This window comes from Nanorana parkeri, unplaced genomic scaffold (assembly GCF_000935625.1).
Source record: "Nanorana parkeri isolate BGI_ZX_2015 unplaced genomic scaffold, ASM93562v1 scaffold705, whole genome shotgun sequence".
Classification (NCBI taxonomy): Eukaryota; Metazoa; Chordata; class Amphibia; order Anura; family Dicroglossidae; genus Nanorana; species Nanorana parkeri.
The window spans coordinates 332,259-353,772 of record NW_017306973.1 but is presented as its reverse complement, the minus strand read 5'-3'; the positions used below and the strand labels follow the sequence as shown (position 1 = coordinate 353,772).

General features: G+C 40.5%; 1 protein-coding gene across 6 annotated transcripts in view; it reads left to right on the top strand.

Moving 5' to 3' along the window:
• The window catches only part of PTPRU (protein tyrosine phosphatase, receptor type U), a 130,279-nt gene that overhangs the window by 47,005 nt on the left and 61,760 nt on the right, over positions 1-21,514 (top strand). The gene's annotated exons all lie outside the window — the stretch shown is intronic.

Genomic DNA, 21,514 nt, shown 5'->3' with positions numbered 1-21,514 from the left:
TACTTCCTGCTTCAACTGAAGCTCTTGCTGGGAGCTATGTCGTTTAGACTCCCCTCTGTAGTCCTTCAGATTATATTTATATTAATTAATATAATTAATATTTATATTAATTAATAATTATATTTGCTTCCTCTAGTGATACATCCCAGAATTCTATTTGCTTCCCATTAGTGATACATCCCAGAATTCTATTTGCTTCCTCTAGTGATTACACCACAGAATTATATTTGCCTCCTCTAGTGATACATCCCAGAATTGTATTTGCTTCCACTAGTGATACATCCCAGAATTGTATTTGCTTCCTCTAGTGATTACACCCCAGAATTGTATTTGCCTCCTCTAGTGATACATCACAGAATTGTATTTTGCTCCCTCTAGTGATAAATCCCAGAATTGTATTTGCTTCCTCTAGTGATTACACGCCAGAATTCTATTTGCCACCTCTAGTGATACATTCCAGAATTGTATTTGCTTCCTCTAGTGATACATCCCAGAATTCTATTTGCTTCCTCTAGTTATACATCCCAGAATTCTATTTACTTCCTCTAGTGATACACCCCAGAATTGTATTTGCTTCCTCTAGTGATTACACCCCAGAATTCTATTTGCTTCCTCTAGTGATACACCACAGAATTCTATTTGCTTCCTCTAGTGATACATCCCAGAATTCTATTTGCTTCCTCTAGTGATACATCCCAGAATTCTATTTGCTTCCTCTAGTTATACATCCCAGAATTCTATTTACTTCCTCTAGTGATACACCCCAGAATTGTATTTGCTTCCTCTAGTGATTACACCCCAGAATTCTATTTGCTTCCTCTAGTGATACATCCCAGAATTCTATTTGCTTCCTCTAGTGATACATCCCAGAATTCTATTTGCTTCCTCTAGTGATACATCAAAGAATTCTATTTGCTTCCCCTAGTGATACATCCCAGAGTTCTATTTACCTCCTCTAGTGATACATCCCAGAATTGTATTTGCTTCCTCTAGTGTTACATCCCAGAATTCTATTTACTTCCTCTAGTGATACACCACAGAATTCTATTTGCTTCCTCTAGTGATACATCCCAGAATTGTATTTGCTTCCTCTAGTGATGCACCCCAGAATTGTATTTGCTTCCTCTAGTGATACATCCCAGAATGATATTTGCTTCCTCTAGTGATACACCCCAGAATTATATTTGCTTACCTCTAGTAGTGATACACCCCAGAATTATATTTGCTTCCCTCTAGTAGTGATACACCCCAGAATTATATTTGCTTTCCTCACTGCCTCACCACACTCTTTGCTGATCTTACAATTATTTGAAATCGCAAATAAATCTTTGTTCTGGCCGACGCTGTACGTCCATTTTTTTTCACTCTAGGAATTATTCCTCTTTCCCTTTGCGCATTCTGCAATCCCGAACTGCAGTTTCAACAGCTCTGACCAATTTTCCAGCAATGGAATGCTTAGGACTCTTCCTCTTCAGAACTTGAACTCTAGCCGCTTTTCATTTCCTTGCTCCCGTCATTTTCCGATTATAAATCTTTTATGTTCTCCCCTCAAAAGATAAATACATCTACCAAAATCCATATCCTAACTCTAATTTTCCTTGCCACAGAGGGTAATGGAGAAAGCTGAGTTTAGACGTATATATATTTTAGCAGCACTGCTGTTTATTTCTAATCCCTTGAAGTTCAGCCGGCAGTCTCCCACCTTTGCCGCTGATGTTGTTGCTGTCAGAATTACATGTCATCCCCAAGAAATGTTTTTTAATCATTTATACAGTGCTAACATATTCTGTGCATCACATGAGCCACTATCCCTGAAGAAGCTTACAATCCATTGTTCCTGATATATCACACACAAAGTTGTTTTAAAGGGTATCTGTGGTCAAAAACTAAAATAAATATTTAGTTCTATTAAGATTCTATATGTTCTATCCCACTTGTAATAACCATATTGATCTCTGAAGTTTGTTAATTTTCTTAATGAAGATGTCCATACGATGTACTTCCTCAAGGCAGTGACACAAGTTCACTCAGTCTTGTGAATAAAAGCTTGTGTCACCACTCTAACAAAGCCTGCCACACAATGTAACATTATCATTGTTTGCTGGAAGCAATGCATGATGGGCTATGCAGTCTTGAGAAATCGAGAACTCCTCATTTTGGTCTGGGGCAGAGGTCTCCAAAGTACCTGTATCAAGTGTATGCACTGAGCATCAACCACCTATAACATTAAGTGTGCTGTGCTAAAAGGTATTAACCCATAGAGTATGTATTAAGTGCTCTTTCATCCACTCCAATACTCCCAGTCAACCAACAGTAACGCAAATTTTTTTTAGAAGATCATCGTGTATTATAATAAAAAAGCGCTTTATTAAGAAAATGAAAATTCACTTACAAGATTCCTCAAGAAAAATCGTTTTAAAATCACAAAGTTGAACTCCCGTCTACCCCGACCTTGGAGAGTCTAAATCCACCGTATGATGAGCCCAGCATATGGCCACGCGTTGACGCGTTTCATCATAAAACTTTCTCTGAACGTCGTCCACGCTGAGTTAATGATGCAACGTTCATTTATAGAGCTCCTAGATATGCAATGCCGATCCAGCCACTAGGTGTCACTCTATAGGTGCTTCCTCCAGGTCACTATGTCACCCAGAAGAAGGGACCCTGAATGGCCCCGAAACGTTGGCTGTTTGACGCATGTGATGATTTAATAAAAAGTGCTTTACTTCTTGCACACCATCGACTGAGCCAAAGTGACACCCGAAGTGGGGTGAACGGCCTGCCGAAGGCCGGCCTGTCCCCTTGCAAATGACAGCTGGGTGGAGCCAGCTATGATCTCATGGCTGGCTCCGCTCAGTTGTAATGACAGATTAGCGTCCTTAAATTACCTGGGGACGCTGATCTGTCATTAAACAACAACATCTGGGTGGAGCAGCTGGCTCTGCTCAGTTATTACTCATTGGCTGGGACCTGCTAGAAGACTCTAGCAGGTGAATCTGTCACAGCTAGCTCCGCCCAATTTTTTTAATTTAATATTTATTTACATTTTTTAAAATATTTTTTCAGCTTTTTTTTTTTTTTAAACTCTTTTCATTGATTTTCTATTCTGCTTGGTACCATGGAGCCTATTCACTCACTGCCGTTCTGCCCCTTTGTGAATAGGGGCGAACGGCAGCGAGTGAGCTGCTGGAGCTTTGGCTCATCCGATCCAGATGTTGGATCAGCTGAGTCAAAGTCCTTCTGCACTTTGGCTCAGCCGTACAAAACAGCCGTAGAAGCCAGAAGTGAATAGTCGAACGTAGTTCGGCTCAGTTCACTTCGGCTGGGTTATTCACTCTGCATCCTTCAGCAGCTTTGTGAATAACCCCCATAGTATCAAAATAATCAATCCAAGGTGTCATCCTCTATATAAAGGTGTATAAATAAGCATAACGTTCCCCTAAATAGTACTCATTGTTTAATGATCTATTTAAAACAAATTAACATTTTTTCCACACACCTCCTAATTATTACTAAGAAAACAGTTAAGATCGAATTCTACATTTAACCCCCCAGGTCTAAGGGTATTCAGAGTGAAGATCCATCCAGATTCATTTCTAGAGATGGATCTTCTCATATTAGTACCCCAATGTCTGTTAACTCTATCAATGCCAATTATTTTAAGTTTAGAGGGATCTTTTTAATGAAAAAGTTTAAGACACATTATGGTTGATGTCACCCCTTTTAATGTTATTGATATGTTCTGCCATTCTCACTTTCATGGGTCTCGTCGTCCTACCCACATACTGGAGGCCACAAGGGGACTCCAGTAGGTAGGTCACATATCTTGTGTCACATCTAATGAGTTCTTTAATCTTATATATTTTCTTACTATTGCTGCACCGATAACTTTCCATTTTCTTCCTATTGCCTGTAACCCTGCAACTTAGGCATCTCTTACAGGGAAAGAAACCCACACCCCCCAAAAATGTAAAGCCTGTTTTAGGGGGGTCTATGATGTTCCTAGCTAATGTGTTTCTAAGGGTGGGGGCTCTTTTGTAAATAAAAGTTGGTTTACTTTTAAGAATGGGACCCAAGGTGCTATCTTTAGTCGGAATGTTTCAATGATTCCTAATAATCCTTTCAACTTGTCGATATTGGGCCAAATAATTTGTTATGAATGCAAGAGGAGGATCTTTTGTTTCTTTATTTTTATAATGTAAAGGGGCCTTTCTATCAATCCCTAATACATGTTTCTACCTTAGAAATCTCCTTCCCATTGTACCCTTTTTCTATAAACCTCTGTTCGATGATTTATGATTGTGTTTTAAAGCTATCTTCCGTGGTACAATTCCTTCTAACCCGGATTAATTGCCCTTTGGTGATGTTCCTCAGCCATCTGGTATGATGGCAGCTTTCTAGGGGTACATACCCATTCCTGTCTGTTGCTTTAAAAAAAGTTCCAGTGCATATCCTCCTATTGTCTAAAAATATATGTAAATCCAAAAAATCAATCCTAGTTTTTCCTATTCTTACTAAAAGTAATGCCATTATTATGATCTACTTCCATTAGGAAATCATCCAAAGAGCCTTACTGGTGTCCCAAATAGGGAGCACATCATCTATGAAACGCTTTCACTTCACAAGGCCCTCCCATCTTCTTCCATATACAGCTTCCTCCTCCCACCTTTCCATGAAGATATTAGCCAGACTTGGAGCAAATTTGGCTCCCATGACTACTACCTCAGTTTGTAGGAAGCAATCCGCTTTATACCAGAAATAATTCTTCTTCATTGCAAAGTCCGTGATTTGTATAATAAACTCTATCTGTTCCACATTCAAGTCACTGAATCTGGTTATGGTCTAGGGTAGGGGCCTCAGGGTACCGTCCTGCGGGCCAATTGCGGTCCGCAAACCAGTACTATGTGGCTCGCAGCCAGCTTACAAGTCAGGCACGCGGTCACGGACCACATATCTGACTTGCGGTAGCAGCTGCACAGTTTGCATCTTTGTCGGATGCAGACCACATAGCTGATGCTGGCTGTGCCGGCGCTCAGTTCCTTTCGGCCAGAACTCAGATGTAATCATGTAATCATATCACATACCATTAAATGCGGTGTGCAGGCGTTTACATGCAGCGGCTGTCACCTGATCATTGACTTGAATGGTTGACAGCTGCTGCATGTAACTGCCACATTAGGGATTCCTGCTGCAGGAAAGCGCAAGTTCCTGACGCAGGAATCCCTAATGGCACCTAAACATACAGGTGTGAATGGGGCCTTATTGTATGTATATTAGTGTGGGTAATTCTGGTTGTGGGGGCTTGTGCATATTTCCGTTTGTGTGTATTTCTAAATGTGCGTATCTCTGTGTGAATTATGAAATTTGGCAAGCGGCCACATGGGAGAAAAAAATGTGTCCATTGGCCCCCGAGTGACTTGAGTTTGAGACCCCTGGTCTAGGAGCTTAAATAAAGACGAAATACTCACCTGATCCTTGGTCCTGCCTGGCTGCTAGACTGGTCCACAGCCTCTTTTCCCCCGGCTCTGGCGGTCAAAAGCTGACCATCCACCTATAGATTTTCTCTGGTCAGATGGAAGAGGTGCAACAGATTCCTCCATCTACACTACACTGTGTGGATGGAGCAATCTCCCACTGGGCCAAGCTTCAGTATCTTGCTAGTCGGCCCCGCTGGCTCTCAAAATACCTGAACAGTCTGATTGGATGCAGGCATTGTTCAGGTATTTTGAGAGCCAGCGGGGCCGACTAGCAAGATACTGAAGCTTGGGAGATTTCCATCCACACAGTTTAGCGCACTTTAGCAAGTGCATTAGACGTTAGAACACGGAGGGATATTCCATTGCCGGGAGACAGGGGAGCGCTGACCACCGCAGGACCCAGGATCAGGTGAGTATATCTTCTTTATTCCGTCCCCTAGAGAAAAACAAGCAGTTAACCCTTGCAGTGCGGGGGAAGCCCCACTGCAAGGGTTAATGTTCACAATTCTTGGAGCTCCTCTTTAAGGCAAGTTTGGTGGAAGTAGATTAATATATATGGGAGGACACTGGAGTACATGTAGGAAACACACAGATTTGTACAGAATGTAAATACTCCATGCAGGCAGCATCCTGGTGGGCATCCAGGAAACCAGAGCATCTTGGGAAAGATTGACTGGCTTGTTTTTATATCTGCTAGTTTATCGATCAGTACAAAATAATATGCTATATCAAGGAGCAGATAAATATCTTGAGGATGGAACCAATCAGGTTAAAATTTCAGGCAAAGCAGTGAAGCGTCTAGAGCCTGGCAGATAGATAAACCGATAGCAGGGAAAAAAAACCTGCAAATATCTCACTTATATCATCTGACAATTATGAAATAAATTGGAAAAAAACTTTGAAACATTGCAGCTCTTCCACAATGGCTACATTTAATTTGAACAGATGCATGTCTTTTCTTTGTTATCCAATGTGTGAAATTTCAGGTTGCCCATACAATTATCTTCATTAACTTGCACGGCAGTAACATTTCGCTGCAGTAAAGGTGTGCCTTTTCATTACATACAGATAAAACAAATTCATCCATCTGTTGTAAATTTTAATAGTCACTGTAATACTAAATGCCAGTTTTCGTTTTTTATTTAATCTGTGCACATTCTGATCCCATTTAAAGATAAGCAACATTTTATTAAATGTGTAAGTGGTTTATTAGTCACTTACGATGCTCCATTGTCCATTATCTTTGGAAAACGGTTTGGTGTTTTACGAAAGTGGCATGTACTGACTGGAAGATGTGCTATTAGTCACTTAAATAGCATTTTATGGTGGGCGCAAATTTAACGCGTCAGCTGCATTAAAACTATTTAAAAGGATAAACACAAAAGGGAACAAGGCGACTAATCGCAACGTACATTTATTTAAAATGAGTTAAAAGGAGTGAAAACCGGTACAGGAAATGTTTTTACTTAATGGTGTTGAATTCTGTGACCCATATTTTAAAGAAAACCTTAACAATAATCTTCTCTTATTTGCTCCCTTTTAGTCTGTTAAATATACCAAAAAGGATTTTGTTATGTCTGTTTGATTATAAAATACCTGCTAATCCGACCAGAAATCTTATCTGCTGATTATTGTCTGTGCCCTCTGCCTGTTCTGAACTCTTATCAGATAGCTTTGTTCCCAGATTTTTCTGTCAACTACAAAACACTCCCCTATACTATGCAGACAGGGAGGGGTGATGCAGTTCTTTGCCCCTACTCCTCCATGGATACAGTAGGGTGTGAGAGAGTTGTCACCATACGACAGGAAGTGTGTTACTGGCAGGTGAAAATAAAGGGAAGAAAAACCTGAATAAAAGAAACCTAATGCAGCCACTACATCTAAAGGCTGGTGCACTGCAATATACTACATTTTTGTTCTTGGGTTTAGATACGCTTTAGCTATATTCTCTTCTAGAAGTGTTATTTAACATGATGGGACCCATAGATTCCCATTGGCTTTTTAACCTCCATCCAAAGAGCAATACCACTAATAAGATAAAATTGTTCTAAAACTATTATAACTAGTGCAACTTCATATTGTATGTGTGTGTGTATATATTGTCTTGAATTGCATTGTGATTGTAATGTCTTCCTTATATTGTAAAGCACTGTGCAAACTGTTGGCGCTATATAAATCCTGTATAATAATATAATAATATTATTTTTATTATACAGGATTTATATAGCGCCAACAGTTTGTGCAGAGCTTTACAATACAAGAAAGACATTACAATCACAATGCAATTCAAGACAAGATGGTAACGAGGGCTATATACTTAAATAATTGTGCAACCAAATTCTTTTGGGCTACCTGTATTAGAAGACCTTAAGGCTACATGCTCATGGGGGTTATTATGTGCGTCTGTGGATTCCTGTGGCAGGAATCCCAGGTGTGCCCATACAGATGCGACTGCTGTGCCCGTTCAAGTTAAGGTCAGCTGCACCAACATCTGTCTGTATCTGTCCGCATGTAATCATAAATGGTACGATTACCTGCTAATAGGGATAGATGATTGTCCCTGGACGCAATCTAGGAACAATCATCTATCCTGAACCACAGGTAATTGTTCTATGTATGATTACATCCTGACGGCTGCTGACAGGTACAGCTACTGTCACTCTGTCATTAACTTGAATGGTCACAGCAGCCGCATCTGTACGGGCACACTTGGGATTCCTGCCACAATAATCCGTAGGTTCTTGCTGCAGGAATCCCCACCCGAAGCCTAAAGCCGCATGCAAATGGGGCCTAAGGCAGTGAAATGGTCTACTATGACTATCGCGATATAGGTACAATCTTGATAATATTCAAGTTTCATAATATGAGTCCACTATGCAGTAGCTATGGCTACCCACATTATACCAGTTCAAGTAACGCACACATAAACAGTCTTGGCCAATGTTGGTACTTTTTTGGCACACATGACATCTGTTTCTTTAATATCAAAGCAATGTTTCAGTTGCTAAATGTGCACCAGTTGTCCTTAAAGGAGAACTATGGGGTTAGGGCTTTTCCCCATAGTTCTCCTTAGGGTAATGGGAGGGTACAAACTAGCGTCCTCCCGTTACCCTAAGCTCAGTATACCGCGAGCTACAGCTCGCGGTATACTGAGACGCCGCAGCCGGAGCGGATCTTGACTTAGATGTCTAGATCCGCCCAGCTGCGTGAGTGACAGCTGGCTCTGCCTATCTAGAGGCAGAGCCAGCTGTACGCGCCCCCTCCCCGTCCGTTCCGCCAGTCAGCGCTGGAGGATCAGAGCGGGGAGGGGGGAATCCAGCCCCTCCCCTGTCACGGCAGAGAGCCGTGACAGGATCGAGAGGTGAGCGAACGCCGGTATATGTTCGCTCACCTCCCGATCTACTGAGCCGACCTGTGACAGTCTCATTGTCACAGGTCGGCTAGAACTATGAGGTGAGTGAAAAGCACTCACCTCATAGTTCTCCTTTAAGAAAGCTGCAGATAGCACATGTATGTGCCCTTCAGTTTGTGACGTGTAATGTATATGTATATTCCCTCCTGATTTTTGATTTTCCAAGAGCAGCCTGAGCGCATCACAGGTGATTAGTATTGTAGGACCTATCAAAGTCCAGATCCCAGAATAGGATGATAGCTTTTTTTTGTTTGAACCATACTATTAATCGGCATAATGTATGGCAGCCAGGTAAGCAAAGTTACATAAGGGTCTGTTTTGCTTTGGGTCTATGTCAATGTTATCGGTTTGGCTTCAGTTTTAGACACTTTTATGATCATTCAGAATTCAATTACGCATTTACTTGACCTCTTTCTGACCTGCATTTGACCTGCTTCAAGCATGTTTCACATTCCCATAGGCTTGTATGGGATACTAAACCTACTTTAAGCAAACAAAAGCCCATTGACACAGGCCCCTAAGAAAGATTGTTAATTTTAGCCCAGCACTCTTTGCTGCACTTTTTAAGCCAAATGTGGGTGTTTGCATATGTAAGTTAGGGGTATTTGTCATAAAACATTGTCTGTGGTATTTTTTATTAAAAAAATGTAGATTATAGTACACTTCTATAGTAGTTTGCAAGTATAGAAAAAATGAATGCCTCCAACAATGAACTATAAGACTACATGCCCACAGTCATGAGAAATGTACCGATCATATACCCGTGTTGTTTTCTGGCCCAAATGTTCCATCATAATGATCAGTAAAATGCTTGCGTTTAGATGCATAAACAAGTATGCATTAAATGTGTAAAATTCTCATTCTACGTTTCTGTTTTTAATGTCCTTTTCCTGTTTGGACTTCATTTACACATGTACACATGTACACATGTACACATATACTCGTAAACATGTCCTCAGATGCAAAATTTTTAATTTTGTGTTAATGGATCGGAAACCCAGCAGTGTGCGTGGCCCAGATGAATACAATATACCTGCATTCTGATCTGTAAACAAAAAATGCTTTGCATTGTAGTTTTTTTATGGCCCTGCACATGAGGCCTGAGAATGAAAGATTACTACAACATAGAGAGATGCAGATGCCAGCTGCGCTCCATACAGCCTATGACCATAGTAAATACGGTAGTGATTGTAGTGACAACCACGGATGGTGGTGTTTGGATTCACAGAAGAATGGAAGAAAAGTCACCAGCAGTCATAAAGCCACATGGGGTCCCTTCCTCAAGGCCCCCAGTGCATTAAGGGATACTTCCTTGCCCCTTGTTGCTTATCATAGAAATTGTTATCGCAAAGGAAATATTAGGAAAATATATTATAACATTTATAATTATATATATAACAAAAATTAAATAATAAAATAAAGAAAGAAAATATGTTTTAGATAATTTTGTAAGAAAGTGCACATCACCTGTCCTGTATCGACTTGTCAACTGCTGCTTGATACTTATTAGAATGGTTTGGCAGAAGCTTTTCTGCTCCATAGTGCATCAGGGGTTGGTTCATAATCTCTGTTGTTCTTCTATTTGTGCTGCTGTATTGAAGTATGAAGTGGTCCGAAAGGCCATTCTACTAGTTAATATATTGGGGGAAAACAATTAAATTTAATTTAAAAGAATAATGTAAAACATACCAGGATTAATTCAAAAATTGGCAGCACCCAAATGCTATTTTGGATTTCTAGTTTACAATTTTGAAAATAATTATTTTGCCGGCATTAAAGTGGCAAAGTTTATTTTGCAGTGTTAGTATAAAAACAAGCTTTGCAGCTTTATAAATAAACCAGCGTCATAAAACTGCTAGGCTTGGTGTTAAACGTGTGATGATTATTTTTTTGCGCTCTTATAAATGGGTAACATAATTTTTGAAAATGCCTGGCACTGCAGGTCAGTTTAACTGCTCTTTCATCGCAAGCTGCATACGTAAAATTGTTGATTAGTTCTATTCAGTGATTTCAGCCACCCATTATGTTAGAACCGTCCCCTGCTTTTCAAATGGAAAAAGGAGCTCTTCATTAAGATTCCCAGTGTTAATTTAGGATTTAGCTATTGATGAATGTTATTGTAAACATTTTATAAGTGGGCTGATTTAACGTAAATATAATTCCTAACTGGATGACATTTAGCTTGCTTAAAGCACTTTTTATTATTAAAAAATTGCCACTTTAAAAGTCCCTCTCTGGTATAATATTAAGCCCCCCCACCAATCCTGCTTTTTTTTCTTCTTTTTTTCTTGTACCTACCTAAGACCCCATTCAAACTGAGCAACAATTTAAAAAAAAAAAACGCTTTTTCAGCGCTTATTTGAGCTGAGCGACATTAAGCTACATTGAGCTTCAGTGCACACTTTGTCGCACCTTCTTTTGGCAGTCTATCAATGCCTATTGGGCCAAATCACACAAAATCTGCAGGAAAAATAGGTCATGTTCGAGCGACAAGCTTGAGCTACAAGCTACAGGCGACATTGAGCTGTGAGATGTGAACAGTCCCATTGAAATGCATTGGACGAGCGTCATTGAGCTGATGTTTGAGTGATATTTGAGCAATTTGTGAGCTGAAATTGCGCTACAAATCGCTCATTGTGAATGGGGTCTGAGGCTAGGTTCACACCTAGGCAGCACCTCACAGTGCGGTAATCGTGCACAATTCCACTGGGATTGCCGTGCGCTCAAGAGTCACCAAGGTGTGAACCGATCGCGCTGTGGGTGCCATTATTTTCTAATGACACCCCAGTCGCATCGGGCTGATCGCACAGTTTCCCGACGCAATTCCGCCCGTGCTTCGGAACATGATCGTGGCTAAAACAGCCGCGCGTCGCGTAATGCAAAGAAAAGGTACTTGTACCCTTTTTCTGTGATTGCTGCGTGGATGTCACCCCATTGAAATCAACGCACAGAAATCACTGCCTGCATTATACAGGACCGCACGATCCTGGGATGCACGTCCCGGGTGTGGTGCAGGTGTGAACCTAGCCTTAGTCTGCCATCCATATCCCTGTGTGGGGGACTGCTTAGTTTCCTGATAGGTATGACAGTGGAGCATGCCTTCATAATGTAAGTTAAAAACGACCACTTGTAGCCTCCATTTAAAGAGAAATGCTGACAATGCAGGAGAACAGTTGGGAGGCAGGCACAGAGCATTGTCACCCTTCATGGAAAGGACCTTGAGGGTGATATCACTAGGCATTTCTTTAATGAAGACTGCAGATTTAAAGCAGAACTTCAGGAGTTTTTTACTAACTCTTAAAGTGGGGTACCCTTGCACGTCAAGGTTTAAGTGCTCGTTTGTGTCTAGGTTAAAAAAAATAACACAGAATTACTCACCCAAAGCTCCGAGCCAGCTTCTTCTTAGACCGGTCCTTGGAATGTCTTTCCCCCTCCTCTGCAGCGGTCTAAGGTCCAGTAAATCATCATGTTCTATACATAGTGTATAGACATGAGGACACTGAGGAACATTCCAATGTGCTGCAGAGGAGGGGACCGGCTGGAGGGATCGCCATGACAGCTATCCAGCTCAGAACTTTGGTTGAGTATATCTTTGTTATTTTAGCACCAAGACACAAGCAAGCATTTAACCCTTGCAGTGCGAGGATAGCCCTACTGCAAGGGTTAATAAAACAAATTCTGGAGTTCTGCTTTAAAAAAAAAAATTAAAAATTACTTTTGAAATGATATTTTCAAGCTTATATGAGCTTTTGGTGACTGGGTTTACATATACTCGAATACACCTAGGTATAACAAATGTAACAGTAGAAACAGTAAAATGTTTAAAGTATAACTAAACACAGAACTTTCATTTTAGATTTGGAAAGAGTGGTGAGGGGTAAGAGTTTTTTTCATGTTCGATAAATCCACCCTCTCTAATTGTCCTGATCACCAGTGTCATCAGAAATGTAAGTGAAGGGAAATCTAAAATTCTGAGCCACTAGAACAGGAATAGAGGGGACATCTTCCAATGAGGACACATGTTCCAGTGACAACTAAAAGGGGATTTGTTCCACATTAGAAAGATTTCCTCGTACTTCCTGTTGAGTCAGGAAGTCTCCCTAATGAGAGACAGATGGGAGAAAAAAAAATCAGTTTTTACCCTCCTCTACTCTATTCAAAATGGAAATAGAAGTTTTGGCTTTAGTTATGCTTTATCTTAATCAGCAATACATCTCACAGTGCCATAGTGATTAATGTATTACTGTTGCCTTTTGGGTACAGCATATTTCTGTTTGCATGCTTTACATATGGTTGGGAAGTATATCTGACTAAGTACCTAATACTTAACCAGCATTGTAAACAGGAGAGTGAAATAGAAAACTCTGTTGACAGCATTTGTTTTCTCTTTTGTTCCTTTATGCCTAAATAAACTAGTGACGTAGCCCATGTCCGCTTAGCATTGTTGACATTGCACCAACGGAAAACCCCACCAAATTATTGTATTCAGAATATTTGTAATGTCTTTCTTATATTGTAAAGCGCTGTGCAAACTATTGGCGCTATATAAATCCTGTATAATAATAATAATTTGCAATAACAATTTATCAAGATCCTGCCCCCTTAAGTTTAAGAAGTGCTTTTAAAAAAGTGAATTGTTTAGTTGTTCTGCTTCACAGTGTCAGCTTTGCTAGAAAAATCTAGTTGTTTAAAGATTGCACAATTGCATTTGCGGACACAATAACCCAAAACATAGCTCTCAAGTGTATTGCTTTTGGAGGGATCAGTCCCTGTTTTGAGCCTAAATCGCACGTATCCCTCTTTTCTCCACAACCGCCCCCTCTGTTAGGTCTCACATATAGCTCTGCATTAACAGTGCTGAGTATAATATAAAAAAATATTTTAAGATATATTTATATATAAATATATCTTAAAATATTTTTTTATATTATACTCAGCACTAGATAGGTTTACCACTTGCAGCCAATGGGTGGCGCTTCAAAGAAAAAAAGATGATCAGATAAAAATGTTGTGCTAAAAAATAAATCTTAATAAATTGTAGGTATGACAACCCTCTCTCCACCTTCTCCTAGCAGATTTGGCAGTGCCTTAATATGGACCTCCAGTTCCAGACATGTGAGTGTTACTCAATCCTGGAGTTATGTGAGCTCAGGCTCTGGGATGATATCATCCTGGGGTGAGGGGCGCTTACATGGAGCCCTGGGCTCACAAGAAGTGGGTTAAATAAGGCTGCCCTTGATTCTGCCCGTAAGACTGAGGACATCTAGTGGCAAAGAAGAAGTACTGCAGAGGTCACATCCAGGCTGAAGATGGGTAATGCAGCAAAAGTTCCTTTTAAAAAATAAATTAAAAAAATAACAGTAACTTTAGAATCAAGACAAAGCATGTGGGCTGTGGGCATCATGTATATAACCCGTATTGAATATTATAGGTTGAACTCGATGGACATGTGTCTTTTTTCAACCTGACTATGTAATTTGAAAATTAAAAATAATATAATGTAAAAAAATTAAAGCAATTCATTGAAAATAGAATTGACCAAAAAACGATTTGAATTTTCCCTTTAACTTCTTGTGGGAAACCAGGAGGATTATCTGTGCTGCAGACACAATCATAAAAGAAAGCTAGTGATGTTACTTGTAACTAAGTTTGTGTTCATTCTTCAATTCACTTTGATACATTTTTTTGCTATGACTAGCACAACCTTTTCTAACAGCCACTACAAGTTTGTTTAACTGATTTAAGTTCTTAGTAGCCCTTTTCTGCTGATGTGGATCCATTGTAAGTGTCTGCAGATACATGTGAAAACTTGTCTTTTGTAAGTATTGACACTTTGTTTGTCTTCTCTTGAAATAATGGGACATACGACGAAGATGGGAACAAATTTACTTTTTGTCTAAAATTTTTGGCTTCTTTCCAATCACGAAAAGGTATAGGTTTTATTCTTTATAAACTTTTTAGTTTTTTTTAATTCATTTACTTTCAGCAAAATATATATTGCTGAATACTGCACACGTTGTTTTGTGTAATAAATTAAAATGTTTCAGAAATGAAATCATTTTTGGGTCACGCCTTAATGACCAAGGAAACATGTGGGTCCCGAGGTTACACAGGTTGAGAACCACTGGTATAGTGGTATATAGGAATCTTTTCATTATTTGCTTTCATCTTTCTAGTTAGTGATGGCCTAGCTCTACTATCAGATTAAACACGGCTTTCCGTGCCTGGTGTATTGTACTCTGAAAGTGCCAGTTCATAGATTATGTTGCAAGCTGATGAATACTCCCCCATTTTGTTATCAGGGCCACAGATAGCAGTGATGAACACTATAATCAGAAATCGACTTTTCCTCAAATGTAACTCTTTCGAGCTCCAGTGCCACTGTAACCACAACCCTCTGTGCATAATATCTAGCTCCTTCTGATTTCAACTTCTCATGTGACTGATCTTGGATAAATGGTAAAAATGGCATATGTGCAGGGTCAGGCCTTTAAAGGAGAACTATGGGGTGAGTGAATTACGCTCATCCCTATAGTTAGAGCTGACGTGTGACTGTCACACGTCAGCATTATTGGTCGGGAAGTGAGTGATCACTTCCCGATCAATCTCCCTGCAGAGTGCCGTGACTGTCAGTCACTGCTTCCCGCAGGGATTCCCTCCTCCCCTCTCTGATCCTCCAGCACTGATTGGAGGGATGGATGGGAAGGGGGTGGGCATAGCTGGCTATGCCACTCTAGAGTCAATCAGCCAGCTGGGTGGCTCTTGACAGTATTGTTGGGATCCGTCCTGGCTGCGGCGCTCTCAGCATATAGCGGGCAACATGTCCTCCTGTAACCCTGAGGGGAACTATGGGCAAAAAAAGTTGCCCCATAGTTCTCTGTTAACAAATCCAAGGAACCAGGTAGTCAGTGCTACTTAAAAATACAGCTAGCGCCCAACTTTTGAGGTTTTCTCTAGTTGTTGTTGTCAATAGAGCTGGCTCCTAAAAAAAAAAAAATACTGCTGGCTCCTGGATTGGACAGACTGGCTCCTGAATTTCATAAAAATGTGTCCACTCTAGTGTTGGGTACCGAGGAGGAAGGGTGAATGACAGGTAACTTCCTCTGTCCCATGCATTTGGAAGTTGTCAACATGCAGGAGGGGCAAAATAGACAGCCAGTACACAATGCAGAAAGAATTGCAGGCTTGCTGAGGGAACCAGTGAGTTCCTTTTACAAGTGTTGGAAAGTGTTGCTTTACAGTGTATCTATAGCTAAAATATAATTACACCAAACAACAGCGCTTACAAATAGTAAATAAATGACATCACAGGTGCTGTAACAAAATCACATATGAAAAACACTTTGTCCCTAAATAGCGAAAGAAACAGTCCCACAAAACATAATAAAACAAAACATAACAAATCATTTTTACAGACTTCAATGTGCAATTCCCAAAGTGGATCACCATCTGCCGCCAACTGCTAGACACACCCATTACGTAGAGATGACCTTTTATTATGGAAGGTCAAACAAGGCATAAGAGTAATATGGCAACTGGCCGACCAGACCTCAATCAATCGTCACCATCTAAAGAATGTCTCCAAGTTCAGAGAGACCCAGTATGGCACAGGTTACAAATAAGTAAAAACAAAGGCAAATTGTGTAACTCCATTTGCAAACACTTAACGGAAGATAAGAGACACACTTACATAATACTATTGCTTTATAGCACTATCAGTTTCTATTTGGACAGCATACAAATCAAACATGTAGGTCCCATCTCCCTTCAGCCAGGCTGGTGTCTCATACGCTGTCACCCACCTTTTAGCATCCAGACATCTGGCGAGCCTCCAGGTCCACATATTGTACAGGGACATAGCAGAAGTGATGTACCCTATTAGCCAAGCTGTACTTGTTTTGTCGCTTGACTTCGTCAAGGGAATCCACACAGTCCCCTGATGCTTCTGGTGCCCCTGACGTAGTCAAACCATGAAACGTATAGGGCATGGTCACCTTGACATTGTCTCTGAAGATGGAATTCCCGTACCCCCATATACTCACCTTAGCTGTGCTCACTCAAAGCACCCTGCTCCTCTGTAGTCAGCACTGATATTGGTTGCGTTGGGACCCTGAGAGCAGTGATGTCATTCTCCCCATGTGACAATGCTTGGGTCTATTGATTGTCTGCTAAGCCCAGACACCATCACAGAGGAGCAGGTCACATGCTCCTCCATACATGCAAGTGCTGGGTTGTGTCACTAGCTGTGAAGGAGCAAGGAGCTCCAAAGTTGCTCAGGTAAGGTGCGTATATGGCATTGAAAGGGGCCTTTCCAAAGACACTGGGGGGAATGTATTAAAGCAATTGCAAGAGTTTAAGCCTCTTAGATAATTTTTTTTATGTGCAAATCTGTATTTTAACATGTGCGCCTGTTTTGACCAGAGCTTACATTACTTTTCCAACTGCATGTGTTTTGCGCCTGTTTTCATCTGCACTTGTTCTGCGGCCATGTGAAACTGGAGCATCACCTAACAAAACAATTGCAACTTAAGAAGTCCCCGTGACCACTTCTTCATGAAGTGACAGTTAAGCTATTTGCCTGGAGTTACGAGTCTTCATTCCTGGAGTCTGTTAAACCTCATTTATCAACAACATTACACTAGCAACATAAATCTGGCGCAAAGTGCGTCAAATATATTCCGTGCAAGTTCAAACACTCACAATTGCTATGATAAATTCCCCCCATTGTCTCTTTGCCTTGCATACACAAGGTGACTGTGTCTCATTAAAACTCCTTATTGGCTTTTATGAAACAATACTACAACTGTTGGGCCGGTTAACTTTTTGTAGACTAATATGTGAGTCCCACCAGTGTTCAATCTGTACCAGCAAATGACAGATTGTGATTATTTGCTTAACAGAATTTTTTTACATCCATGGCCCACTTTAAAACCAAACCCCTACTGTCTCTGCATTTACTAAGTACCCAGTGTAATTGTAGAGTGATGTCATAAAGTAAGTTGAATTTAATTTATTGTAATACCCTTTGAATAAACCAGAGATACTCCTGGGAGCACTTGTACCACAGTTTGAAAAAGCTTGCCTCAAAGCACGCAATATAATCCTTTGATATAGTGCAGCAAATATGTGAATGGATGTTTTTATTTGTAAGCCCAGTGTGTGCCAAATACTTTACTTCGTAGAAGTGTTTTAAAATGTATTTCAGATTCTAGTGTTTATTGGAGCCTTTTCCTATAATCTTTTAATCCTTTCCAGCAATGTAAGCGACAGACATGTTCACCTAGTAGAAAGATGAAAAATCATTTAAACTGATGAACAAAAAGACCCATGGGAGAGGCACGTCTAATTATGACCAATATTGGGCACTTAAAGCTCGGTTTTATTTGGTTAGCTTAAACATTTGGATTTGTTTATAATTGCCAGATGACCCTGGAGAATACAGAGACACAGTTTTCAAATACAGGAAACTGTCTACTCCCATCCTTCCTTTTTCGCTTTCATTACTTTTGCTTTTTTGATCAGTGCACAAGCTGTTCTGTCCAGCAGCCCCCTCTGGTGTTATTGTTCTGAGTTCAAAGCCAGCAAGTATGCAATTATATTGGGAGAGCAATATACTTCCTGCTTATATAGGTATATCAGGTAGACACTGATATTCTTATTTATTTATTATTTATTTCTCAGATCATCTTCACTTTATTGTTACTATAGCTCTGGATTGCTGTCATGCAATACTATTGCTTAATGCCCTTAGGCTGGGTTCACACCTAGATGTACCGAATATGCACGTTTCCCGCGCGTTTTTACAGCGATTCGCGGTAAAAAAAACGCGTGACAAACGCTCATTTCCGAGGGCTACCCGGCTGTATCCTAATGGATAAGCGCGGCAAGTACGCCCCAAAGAAGCTCCTGTACTTCTTTTGCGTTTTGTAGCGCGTTCCAGCTCGCTGTAAAACGCCCAGGTGGGAACCATGCCCATAGGCATACATTGGTTTTCACATATTGAGCGTTTTACAGCGCGTAGGAACGCGCTGTAAAACGCCCAGGTGTGAACCAGGCCTTAGTGTAGGACACCCTAAAGTGTATTTCCACTTTTACTGCCATTAGAAATAATACCTTCTTTGCTACCTGTTTTAATTCACATTCCTTAACTGTGGCCCACTTTTTACCCCTCACTGGGTTAATTGCTCGTTTTGGTCCAGCTGCAAAGATAACAAGGTTATACTCACCTGATCCTTGGAGCTGGCCAACTGTGACAGTGCTCACTCCTGCCTGTCTCTCCACCTCTGCAGTGATGGCATGTCCCTCGGAATCCTCACGTTCTATACACAGTGTATAAAACATGGTGACTCAGGGACCTTAGACCGCTGCAACAGAGGGGGAGAGAGGCTGGAAGAACTGTTCTAAGGACAAGCTGGCTTGGAGGATCGGGTAAGTATAACTTTGCCTCCCTATACCAAAGAAAGCAGTTAACTCTTGCAGTGCATGGGTAGCCCCAGTGCAAGGGTTAATAAAAGTTTTGCCCAGAGTTCTTTAACATAGTCTGTATTGTGTTGGCAGATCTCATTATCAGTTGTAAACTAGATTTGAAGAATGTCGGTTCTAACAAAGTCCATCTGCATTGGGTGCTGGCACTGTTTGTATACCATTGCCGACTACTGAGGTGGAGTGAGATACGGTAGCAGTTAGAGCCTTGTACATCTGGATGTATTACGATGGGACACAGTTTGGTGCATCAGCCAATGTCGTGTCTTTTGCAATTCCCTCTTTTTATTTTTCTTGAAAGAGAAGATGTATTGAATATATATTACCATCTCCATTTGTGTCCTGAATCAGTGGACACGTGTCCTGTGCAACGCATCAAACTTTGTGTTGTTGGTTGTAATACAGTACAAGTTATCCATGTAATTTTATTATTAGTATACCAACTGTATCTATAGTGCGTCATACCCAGAAAGATTCCAAGTTGTAATTGCTGCCAAAGGTGCTTCAACAAAGTACTGAGTAAAAGGTCTGAATGCATAAGTACATGTGATATTTCAGTTTTTTTCTTGCTAATAAATTCACAGACATTTCTAAAATTCTGTTTTCACTTTGTCATTATGGGGTACTGAGTGTAGATTAATGAGAAAAGAAAAGAATTTAAACAATTGTAGTATCAGGCTGCAACATAACAAAATTGAAAAGATAAAGGGGGTCTGAATACTTTCTGAATGCACTGTATGTTTGCTGGGTAAGAGCTAAAGGTTTTAGTAGCAATATAATACTGGTCATGGATATGTTGTAGTTTTTATAATTTTTTCAGTGATCATATATCAATAAGTATTCTATATGTTAACAGTTTGATTGCGTTTGAACTTTATTGGGTAACATGAAAGTTTTATTTTAATGCACATTAATGTATTATAATATAATTGTTGGATGTTGGTACCAGAAATCTAAGAGGGTTATTCACTAAGCTGTCGAAGGCAGCCGAGGGAATAACCGAGCCGAAATGAACTGAGCCGAATGGCGTTTGGCTATTCACTTTGCCCTGTACGGCTGATTTCAGCCATACATCGGCTACCTTCAGTCAGCCGAACATGCTCAGCATGACATCACGGCAGGCTCCGCCCAGTTGTCATGTAATGACAGCCCAGTGTCCTTGAGGATGCTGGTCTGTCATTGAATGACAACATCTTGGCGGAGCCAGCCGTGATGTCAAGGCCATGTCACGGCTGGCTTTGCCCAGTTATCAGTTGCAGGGAAATTAGTCTGCTTCTCCCCGCTTCGGCTGTGTGTTCAGCTCAGCCGAGTTGAAGCATGTGTGTTCGGCTCGGCTGCACTGTTCGGCTGCCGTATGGGCTATTATGAATAGCCCATATAGCAGCCCTTCGGTTCGACTGAACCAAAGGGCTCCGGTGGCCAAAGTGAGCCAAAGGATCAGCCGAAGCTACGGCTGGATCCTTCGGCTCTTTACTAAATAAGCCTCTAAGTCTTTTAAATAATCCACATATATAAGTAGAATTTACAAGTATCTTAACAAAGGCTAAAGATTTCTGTTGATATCTGCTTAGTCATTGTGTACTTCAGCGAGGCATGAGAAAAAAAACTGGAGACATCCAAGAGTCAGGTAACCAATATGCATAAAAAAGAGAATTTGCAGCAATAAGTGACCTACAAACTATCTTTGTTCCTGGCAATGATATATCACTTAAAAACAACTGGTAGGAATGTGGCGAACTCTTAGTAATTGTGGTGGAATTTGGAAACGCTTCACATTTCACCCAAATCAACATTTGCAGGTCTGAATATTTTTGGGCTGGGACACTGACCTATTGTCCTCACATGATCTAACCTGCCCGAACTATTAATGTAGAGCTTGAAAAAATCAGCTACCCTGCTGATGTTTATCAGAAGCTTGCAAGGTTACAGCTGAGAACACTGAAACAATCAGAAGAGCCTATGTCTATGGGCTTTTGTTCATATCAGAACTACTGCTTCTGTCCATCACACTTAACTGTAATGCAAAAGCTTCTTAAGCTTATCATACATGTGAAAATCTGACTATACAAACTTTGTACAGTAAAATTTAGATTAATCCACAACTATATAATATGAGGGCCTACTTAAAGCTGAACTTTTAGTA